This window comes from Mytilus californianus, unplaced genomic scaffold (assembly GCF_021869535.1).
Source record: "Mytilus californianus isolate M0D057914Y unplaced genomic scaffold, xbMytCali1.0.p SCAF_27, whole genome shotgun sequence".
Taxonomy (NCBI): domain Eukaryota; kingdom Metazoa; phylum Mollusca; class Bivalvia; order Mytilida; family Mytilidae; genus Mytilus; species Mytilus californianus.
Genome location: NW_026262676.1, coordinates 752,807 through 764,057, shown reverse-complemented (window position 1 = coordinate 764,057; position 11,251 = coordinate 752,807). Strand labels below are relative to the sequence as shown.

The 11,251-nt window shown below is 34.3% G+C and overlaps 1 long non-coding RNA gene across 1 annotated transcript; it reads right to left on the bottom strand.

Annotated features, from left to right (window-relative positions):
* LOC127732774 (uncharacterized) lies at window positions 1-9,793 on the bottom strand. Its single transcript, XR_007996425.1, has 4 exons — window positions 9,475-9,793; window positions 2,942-3,046; window positions 1,582-1,741; window positions 1-465 (listed from the first exon to the last, which is right to left on the bottom strand). It is a non-coding gene; the product is annotated as an uncharacterized LOC127732774 (long non-coding RNA).
* Between the last annotated feature and the right edge of the window lie 1,458 nt (window positions 9,794-11,251).

Sequence of the window (11,251 nt, the reverse complement as noted above, 5' to 3'; positions counted from 1 at the left end):
CAAACAAACACTGTTTTTCTGAACCATTGATCATAAACAAATATTCATGCAATTTTTTAAAAATGAAGTAAATATCATTATAACAGATACTTTGGGTCACAATAACTTCATGAACTTATGCTATAAACTAACTATTCATTGAGTAATAAACAACTAAGAATGTCCAGTGTCTGACATCTTAAAATTAAATTGTAGCTAATACGTCTCCTGGTTAATATATTTTCAGAAAGCTTTAAAGTGTAGCTTCAATTTGAAACATTTCCTAAAAATTTACATCTGTACTACAAGCATATAGTTGTATTAGTTCTTGATCCTTTTCATTTATTCTGTCTTGAACGTTACAAAGATTTTTTTCTTCTCAAGAGATCTGACCAGTGACAAAGAAGTGTAACAATATGAAATTTAGGTTTCACATAAATCATTGTAAATAGTAACTGGAAATGTACACTCAGGTATTGAGTAAAGCTGAAATAGAAAAAATACAAAAATTACTAATCACATAAACTAAACAGAACATTATCCCACAAGCAATAAACAGGATGCAAGTACAGCAGTTTTAACATAAAAGTAAAAATCTAGGCAACAGACCAATAATGTGTCAATAGAGCATCAAAATATAACCCCAAACTGTTCATGTTATACCCCATTCAAAGAAGAGTATGAGGAAAGTGAGTGTTCTTCCAATGTTAGTCCACCCTACATAGGGTTAATGGTTTGTTCATTGAGCAAGTCCTCATTTTTAAGGCTAGAACCTTTTACATTATAAAAGGCATAAGTAAATATATTACTATAATTGTGCATTTTATCAGGATTCATTTTCTTTCTTTATATTTTCCTCAAATCACAGGAATTTGAACTTTGTCATTTGTTTAAATTTGGTAAAATTATTCATGCTAGGTACCTGTATATGGTTTTTCAAGCACACACTTGCAGTTTTTAAATTAGAATTACACTTTACTACTTTGCAGGATGTTTGTTCTTTAACAATACATATGCAGATCAATAGTTTGTATATAATAAGGATTTTGATGTTCCTTTAATTTTCCAAAAAATTAGAACTAGTAATTTTCCTAATGCAGTAATGAAAAGTCCTGTATATTCTATTGTCCTAGCTATAGCTAGTAAACAAAACAAAAATATAGATGAAAGTATCAGAACTGTAGAACACCAGAATCAAAATTGTAAATAAGAAAAACATTCTTCATAAATTGTTAATGTGCAAAACATGAAATATTGCTTATTATGTCAAATTTTAAAGTCCCATAACTCTTGAACGAAATTTGTGGAAATTAATGAAGAGCCTAATTCTTTATAATTTTGTAAAATTAAAAGTTAACAAGATTTACTGACTGTGATGGTTTTTCATTTTCTGTCAGTTGACAGACATATTAAAAAGAGCAGGGTGTCAGATAAAACACTCATGCACTGTACTGTAGTGGTGAAACAGGGTATGTCATTCGACCTGAAAAGTTCTCAATTCAACCCTGAAAAAGGCAAAATGTTTTTAAAGTCTTCTTCTTTTGTTGTCTCTACTAAATAACAAATAAGTATGACATCAAACTTTCAATTACAACCACTTACCCTTAAAGTTAAACAGTTACATGTACTGAGTCCAGATTATTGAAATGAATGCACTAGCCCATCTGACTCCTTAGGTACATTTTTTGCAAGACCGCTCAATCATCAGGTTTTCAGATGAATTAAAGAGGGATACAAATCTTCATTCATCCATATCTGTTTCCTAAAATAAAAAATGTTATAGATAATTGCAAATAACTGTAAAAAAAATTATCCTAAACCAGATTTAAGCATATCTACTAGTATTACAAGAGCCTATGTGATATATATAATCATGTAAATTTAGAAATTAATGCATGCGTACGTACAGACGGACAAGGGTAAAACTTAATGCCCCCACCGCTACGGCAGGGGCATAAAAGTGCAAAATTAAGTATTGCTCTTTCAGGAAAATATGCATACAGACTGTTTAAACATAACTGTTTCCAAGCAACAGAAGCAGGATACCAGAAGATTAAATATTCCTATCCTATAGCTTTATCTCTTTAGATTATCTGTACACCTGTATTTGTATAGTAAAATGTTCAATAATATTTAATTATGGGCTCCTGAATTTAAACCAAATCTATTGATGTGAGCTGATGATTTTTTTGTATCACAAATATGCCTTTTCCATAACTTGTAATCATATTTGAACTAGCTTTCAGAATTTGCAAGTACTTTGTGCCTTTTTTTTGTGCTACGTGTTGGTCGACGATTTAGTCGAGCATTTTTCACCAACTTTGACCATTGTTTACAGTTTGTTCCTATGTTGTAATGATACACTACTGTCAAGGTTAGGGGGAAAAAAGAGGGGGGGAGGGGGGCTTTTTTTAGCTTAATATGGTATGGGTTTTGCTTATTGTTGAAGACAGCAAAGTAACCTATATATAGATGCATCATTTGGTCTCTGGTGGATAGTAGTCTCATTTGCAGTCATACCACATCTTCTTATCTTTATATTAATAGATTTTCTTATGTAACTATTTGTTATATGAATGTAATGCTCCATATATGCATATAGGTCACTGTACAGCCTGATTTATGTGGTACTTGTACAATAACAATAAACATGATAAATGAAAAACAAATATGATATACAAAAACAAATGATAACCAGTTTTAATAAGGAGCTAAAAGAAAAATGCATCATTGAATTTGTCACGGAATAGAAGTTCCTTCATAATATAAGTTCCAAGTGGAAGAAATATTCTGTAATATTGTTTCCATTGGAGTATAAATATTACAGTATTTGTTCCTTACGGAATAAAGGGTATAGAATATTTGTTCCAACAGGAACAGATATTATGACAGTGTCATTGTTTATAACAAAGTTTCCATGGGAACTTCTGTTAGGCAGAACAAATATCGTTGACAAATTTACCTGTTTAAATAATAAAGCTCTCCTAATTCCATGAATTCCAACCATTGCTTTTAATACTTCATCAAAGTGGGACTGGCACTCTGTATCTTGTATTTGACAGGTCAACTAAAAATAAGAGAAAGTAATTATTTAATACATAAACAGATCCTTTTTTTTACAGACGTACATACATGTACATGACATAAGGACTGCAGGCTTTATTTTGAACATTTCTAATTGATCCGTTTCAAATTTCATGGCTGTCATGGTTTAATTTTAGACACTGACAACTGGACAAAGAGTTCTAGAAATCTTTTTTCCCTGGTGGTCCTTAAAGAAAATCTGCTGGTCCTCACTTTATTTCTATTAAACCAAACTTGCATCAGTCCTTTGAAAATTATTGGTAGTCAAAACCTATGGACAACCACTTTTTGAGAACTCTGGTATTTTAATACTATTTGTAAGAATTAAACCCTACACCATGTACACCAACCTTTGTTAAAATATATATATTTAAAACCACAGCAACCATAAATAATTTCCTTCAGGGAGCAACCATTTAACTTTCAGGGGAGGGGGTTATGGTTTTCGCTACCTTTAGCATCAAATGAGCCTTAATTTTTTATCTCGTATCTCATTTTGTAGCTACTTGGCATCAAATGGAGTAAAATGTTTATCTTTAATGTTATTTACACAAATATCTTATCGTCATTCGCCATTCGGCATGTTTGGGGTACCCCATTCTTACCCTTTTAAAGTCCTATAACTATGGAATGACACAGCCAAAATTTTTCAAAATAAAATCTTGATATTGTTGTGATCAAATTACATCAAATTTAAGTTATCTTACAACGTGTTGACAGACAGATGGACATCATGGACATTGGTACAGTTAATATGTCCCGTCTTGTCTTAACAAGCGTATAATAAAATGCTCCACTGGGTGCAACTTGATACGACCCCAGTGGTCGAACCCTGAACTGTTGGGGCAAGTATGGACACAACATTCAAGCTTGATACAGCTCTGAATTTGGATTGTGATTAAATATTTGACACAGCATAGGTTTCTGACACAGAATGAATGTGGTCTAAGAACTTAAAATTTTTTAATTTACCTATTATGGTCCAATATCCAAAATCTAAATACATACACAGTTAGATTCAGCATATCAAAGATTTTTACCCCAAGAATTAAATTTTTGTTAAAATCAAACTAAGTTTTATTTTGGACCAATTGGACCTTAATGTAGACCAATTTGAAAACGGGACCAAAAATTAAGAATCTAAATACACGGTTAAATACAGCATATCAAAGAACCCCAATATTTCAATTTTTGATGAAATCAAACCATATCATTATTATTTGCTTTTATATATAAATAAAAAATAACCAACTTAAAATGGAAAATTTTAAAGAAAAAAAAAGGAAAAAAAAGGAAACCCCCCCCCCCCCAATTTTTGGAACCCCCTTATGATTCATCACCCCCAAACTCAATCCCAGCCTTCCCTTTGTGGTATGGTACCTTGCAGTACAATTTCAGAGAGATCCATACACTTGAACACAAGTTATTGTCAGGAAACTGTAAAAATGCTTGTTTTTTGGCCCCAAATTCCTAAACGTTTAGGGCAATTACCCCCAAACTCATACCCAGCTTTCCCTTTGTGATATGGAACCTTGTAGTACAATTTCATAAAGATCCATACACTTACACACAAGTTATTGTCCTGAAACTACAGAAAGGCTTGTTTTTTGCCCCTTTTTGGCCCCTAATACCTAAAATTTTGAGGCAATTACCCCCAAAATCAATCCCAGCCTTCCCTTTGTGGTATGGTACCTTGCAGTACAATTTCAGAGAGATCCATACACTTGAACACAAGTTATTGTCTGGAAACTAGAAAAATGCTTATTTTTAGCCCCTTTTTGGCCCCTAATTCCTAAACGTTATGGGCAATTACCCCCAAGCTCAATTCCAGCTTTCCCTTTGTGATATGGAACCTTGTAGTACAATTTCAGAAAGATCCATACACTTACACACAAGTTATTGTCATGAAACTAGAAAAATGCTTGTTTGTTGCCCCTTTTTAGCCCCTAATTCCTAAAATTTTGAGGCAATTACCCCCAAAATCAATCCCAGAATTCCCTTTGTGATATGGAACCTTGTGGTACAATGTCAGAGAGATCCATACGCTAACACACAAGTTATTGTCTGGAAGTTACAAAAATGCTTATTTTTGGCCCCTTTTGGCCCTTAATTCTTTAACTGTTGGTACCATAACCCCCAAAATCAATCCCAACCTTCCTTTTGTGGTATTGAACCTTATGGTAAAATTTCATAGAGATCCATTCGCTTAAACTAATGTTATTGTGCGAAAACCAATGTGTCTTCGGACGACGATGACGCCGGACGACAACGCCAACATCATACCAATATACGACTGCAAAATTTTTTGCGATAAAAAGTCAAGTGATTGAAAATTTTGTAACATGAACCATGTCTAGATAGATCATTTTGGAACAAAAATCACTCAACAATAAAAGAGTGGACATGAATGACCCCACTCAAGATTTGCAATTTTCCAAGTTAAAAAGGGGCATAACTCTAGAAAGGTAAATGAATCACAACTGAAAGTCTGTCTGCGTGTTGTGGTTCTTAGCAATTGTGTATGAGTTTCATAAAATTTGCATGAGACATACTAAGTAATTGCGGAAACTCATATTTGGCTGGACAGACAGTCAAGGGTAACACTAAATGCCCTCGTTGCCTAGAGCAGGGCATTAACAAGAATGTTTCCATAGTACACGGATGCCCCAACCGCACTATCATTTTCAAAGTTCAGTGGAACGTGAAATTGGGGTCAAAACTCTAATTTGGCATTAAAATTAGAAAGATCATACATGTATCATAGTGAATATGTGTACCAAGTTTCAAGTTGATTGTACTCTAACTTCATCAAAAACTACCTTGACCAAAAACTTTAACCTGAAGCGGGACAAACGAACGAATGGACGCATATACCAGAAAACATAATGCCCCTCTACTATCGTAGGAGATGGACATAAAAACACCCACAGATTTTAGCAATTCATGTGTCCAATGTAATTTGTATGTGTCTAGGGAACAACTTTAACCTTTACTAATATAATGAAAAACTCTCAAGCACCTATAACATTCATAAACAAGAATGTGTCCACAGTACATGGATGCCCCACTCGCACTTTCATTTTCTATGTTCAGTGGACCGTGAAATTGGGGCCAAAACTCAAATTTGGCATATAATTAGAAGGATCATCATGATCATAGCATAGGGTACATGTGTACTTAGTTTCAAGTTGATTGGACTTCAACTTCATCAAAAACTACCTTGACCAAAAACTTTAACCTGAAGCTGGAAAGACGGACGAACAAACGGATGGACGAAGGAACAGACGGATGAACAAACGGACGCACAGACCAAAAAAACATAATGCCCCTCTACCATGTCTACTATCGTAGGTGGGGCATGGAAAAAGTACTACTGGTACATTTTTTAAACCATTTAACAAAAAATTAACACACATTTTCTGTTGCACTGTAGAGTCCAAAATTGTCTGACTTTTGTTTTATTATATAGCAACACAAAATCCGTGGAAAGTTCCAGGCCTCATTAAAAATAATACAACATGTATGTGGTTTGATTACCAATCATTTGCCAATGAGACAAATATCTACCAGAGACCAAATAAAGTAGATGTTAGCAACTACTGTAAATTCAGAAATTATTGCTATGTTATATTATTGTGAAAAATGCAACAGGGTAATAATTGCAATAATTTAAACTCGCATTTAGAAATTTTTTATTTGAATTAAACAGGATTTTTCTCAATTTCGCGAAAATTAAAATCGCATTGTAGTCTAACATGTCTAAAATAACAAAATCGCAATAATAAATGCACGCAATAATTTCTGAATTTACAGTATACATGGTATATGTCACTGTATATCATGTACTTGTATAAATTTATTCTGTAATTTGTTGGTCTCTAGGGCCTTTAGTGTTTGAGGTGTTCCAAGAACTATATAAAACTAAGAAAAAATACAAGCAATATTTACAGAGGAGGATTTAGGGGGGGGGGGGGGGGAGGGGGCTTTTGTGGGAAAATTGGGTTGATTATATAGGGGATCACTGAAGCATGACTGGAGCGGGGCCCTCTTAGGCAGTCAGTGGGCCTCCACTTATGAAAATTTCTGGATCCGCCACTGATTTAGTGTTATTTACAACTAATGATGTACCTCAACATGCTCAAATGAAGCAAGCCTACATTGTTTGTATTCAAGCCAAGACTCAACAGGCTGGTACATGAACAGTAGCTCTGCTTCATGATTCGACCAAAATGAAATTTACATTGTACAGTATATACTGTATACCCAGCTAAAAATTGAATGTACCTAGATAGAACCTCCCCCCCTCCCCCCAAAAAATAATATAAAGATGAATGGTTGGTACATGCATTTCCAATACTTGTCAAAGTCAAAAATTAAGCTTTCTCTTGATCTTTCCTGTTCATAAATCCTGAATTTTAATGCCCTACTTTTCTAATTCAATATCAGATATTTAGGAATCGGATTTTCAGTAGTCATATGGTAGTTGTCGTTTGTTGATGTGGTTCATAAGTGTTTTTCGTTTCTCGTTTTTTATATATAGATTAGACTGTTGGTTTATACCGTTTGAATGGTTTTACACTAGTCATTTTTAGGGCCCTTTATAGCTTGCTGTTCGGTGTGAGCCAAGGCTCAGTGTTGAAGACCGTACTTTGACCTATAATGGTTTACTTTTACAAATTGTGACCTAGATGGAGAGTTGTCCCATTGGCACTCATACCACATCTTCTTATATATCTATATAATAGTTGTTTCTTAGAATCTTTACTGTAAATTCTTAAATTATTGTGCATTTATTATTGTGATTTTTGAAAGAAAGGACAAAAATATGAGGTTAATTTAATATTGCACATTCTGTGACAGGAAAATCTGCATACAGATATAAATGTACATGTATCATGCTGATACCAGAATGTGAGTTTTTATTAATATTGTGATACTCATCCACTCGCATTATTCACATTCATGAAAACCTCGCAATTCTTTCTGAATTAACAGTACTAAACAATTTACTACCTTGACAATGTTTGCTATAACTGAAGTTATTTATATATACATGTACATGTACAAATGTATATAGATATCATCTGCATGCATGTGATATGCAGTGTTATTTTAATTTAAATACTGATGATACAATGTAACCATATTTAAAAAGAACATGTGAAGGTGGGCAGTCTGATGATTAACAAACTACATAATATATCTATTAGTCCAATAATGTTTTGTCATGAAAGGCTTCTTTAATTTTTTGATACATGATGCCTTCCTCAACAAATCTGCCTTTCAAGAAATCATAATATTATAATAAATATTTGGACTATGCATTTATTAAAATTGGTCAATTCAATCAACAAGTATATAAATTTGCTATTCAGGTCATACTGATGACTTTGAGTGCATGTGAAAAATACCATTTCTAAGATAATTTATCCAAGGTGCAGGCATTTTTCAGAGAAAGATGCAAGGGGGGTCTCATTGGGGGTTCTGATCCCGGATCCCACTTACTGTTTTGTCAGATTCCCGCATCCCGCTTACACTATGTATGTAAGCAATTCTCATTTTTTTGTAATTTCCCGTATCCCGCTAGACTTCATTTCCCGTGTTCATGGCACAATAATTTGACTTTCACATGTCACGCTTACAAAAAATCAGCAATCCTGCGTCACGCTTAGACCCCAATGAGACCCACTGCAAGGTCCAGGATAAGTCCAAATAATTATGACATCTAATATGATCTATGAAAGAATTTCATGCTGTTTTTTGCTTTCGACGCTTTCAACTTCCATGACTTCAAGTAGGAATCTATAAAAATAGGTGTTGAAAAATACCGAACGCCTTCAGCAAAAAATATAATAATATGGACCTGAGACTGGAATCAGGGGACAACATCACATGGTTTGTGGGCTCCAAATAAAGGGATCAGGGTTTCTTGTGTCCCAGGCTCCAAATTAGGGGCTCATGGTTCATTCGAACAAGGTTGTGTGCCCAAGCTCCAGTGTTCGGTCTCCATGCTTTGGAGGTTCATGTATGGATCCCGTCTCCAGCAATGTGGGCACAGGGCTCCGAAGGAACTGTGGAGCCAGTGTTAAAATTTACCCGACAGGATGCCTACGAAACGTAAATTAGGAACGAATTACAGGGCGAGTGTTGAGAATGGGATCTTGGCAAGATGCAGAGAACTTATTTTATTCGATATTGTGTTCATTTACTGACTAGATTATATAAATTATTGTAATTTCGTATATTTTTTGCAGTCTACTTTCGTTTTGACCACGTGTATATCATACTTGCTAACACTGAACTCGTTTTTTTTTCTTATACTGTGCTATTTTTCGCCATATGAAAGGGATGATTAACAAAAGAAACAATTTATGTTTCATAAATTTTACAAATTTGGTGTCTTAAACTTACTTTTCTTGTTAGATTTTCACGAAGAAGTGAAAATATTTTCCGCAGCAAGGTGCTTTCCATTCTGCAAACCACAAGCATCTTTCCGACGGCGATCGTCTTCTGATTGGTTCATCCTCAAAAGGAGGCGGGGTCCCGCGAGCGGACAATCTCCGCAAGAAAAACAGCTATTGCCACCGTTTACAATATAATTAAGGCACAAACATACAATATTCGCGTTTCAGAAAATAAATTACATAATATTGATAGTCGTTTTTAATTCAAATGCATGTATGTAATGCGTTACCATACATTTTTATCGATAGACGCAGCTTTCGAGCTCATCGCCATTAATGAATATATCAATATTTAATGAGGTCTTTGCGGAGTTACCTCCCCCTGACCAAATCTAATCGAAATTGCCTTAACATCACTGCGTGGGCCGAGCAGTGATGGAGTCCATAAAGTTTCTGATTTTATGGATTAGGTAATGTTGTAGAAAGACGCTTCATAATTTAATCTACAATAGGCAGAGGAGGTTGTCAGTAATATAGAAGAATACAATCAAAAGGATAATTAACTACAGGGAAATATTTATATTGAGAGGCGATAATCCTAGCATTAACATTAAGCTCGACGAAATGTAAAAAAAAACCTATTCATTCCGAAATGGGTAAAACATCATTTCAACCAGCTACTCAATGTTCATGAAACTTGTCCTTGCCCTATGTGCCATAAAGCATAGCAAGGACTAAGTAAGTAAGTAACTCAATGTTGATGCAACATGTTAGAAAAAAATACTTCTAAGCACAGTATTATAAGTGCAAGACAAGTTTCTAAGGTAAGCTCAAATAAGAGTAAACATATTTATTGATTGATTGTTCGTTGCTTCACGTCCAGTGGCAAATATACCATGCATGTTCTGGAAGAAAACAAGTTAACAATAAATACAATCGGTGGGTAGTAATAAAAGAGGTCATCCAGAATGATGGTCGGGGAAATGTGGAGTGCCACTGGAAAGGAGGATTAATTAGATAGGGACAGAAATTTCGCCTTGCAAGAGACCACCTACGGACCCCTCAAACAGCCGAAATAGAGAATAATGTAGTGTATAATAGGCACAGTTTTACAAGAAAAAGAAAGATCTGTGGTTCCCTGAAAGAAAAGTAAATAGCAATAAAAAAAATATAAACTTGATTCTGGTGATATGTATCATTCTAAGTGGTTAAATTAATTAAAAGATATATTATCTGAGTGTAGTTTTATTACGGAATCTGAAAAGTTATGGACCCACTAACTTACTGCCACAGGGAGGGTCTAGGTTGCTGTGGTAAGTATACTTCTAACTGCAAAACAAAAGATTCAATAGTCAACGCACTTATATTGAGCAACTCTGACATTATGGGAAGGAGAAGTGCGTGTAAGATTGAATATAATTAATCTCTTGCCTATGTTTGTGCATATGTGTGTTGTGTTAGGGGTGTTACACTTCTTACATGTAATTGTCTTTAGGGATTGAGTATAAATATTAAATAAGTTTTCAGAACTTCTGACAAAATTGAATACACCATAATAAAGCAAAAATTGCTTTAACAAGTAGCAGGATGAATGTTGTGGCAGGATAGATGACGTGGACACAATTTCTTTAATAAAGTATCCATGACTGCTGAATGACTACATCTGTCTATAACTTGTGTTTTGATCACCTGAATGTTTTACCTCATATTATATTTAGACAGCATTCTGTTCTGTCTGATGCATTGCACTGACCAAGTATATATCAGTATAGTGTCTCACTTTA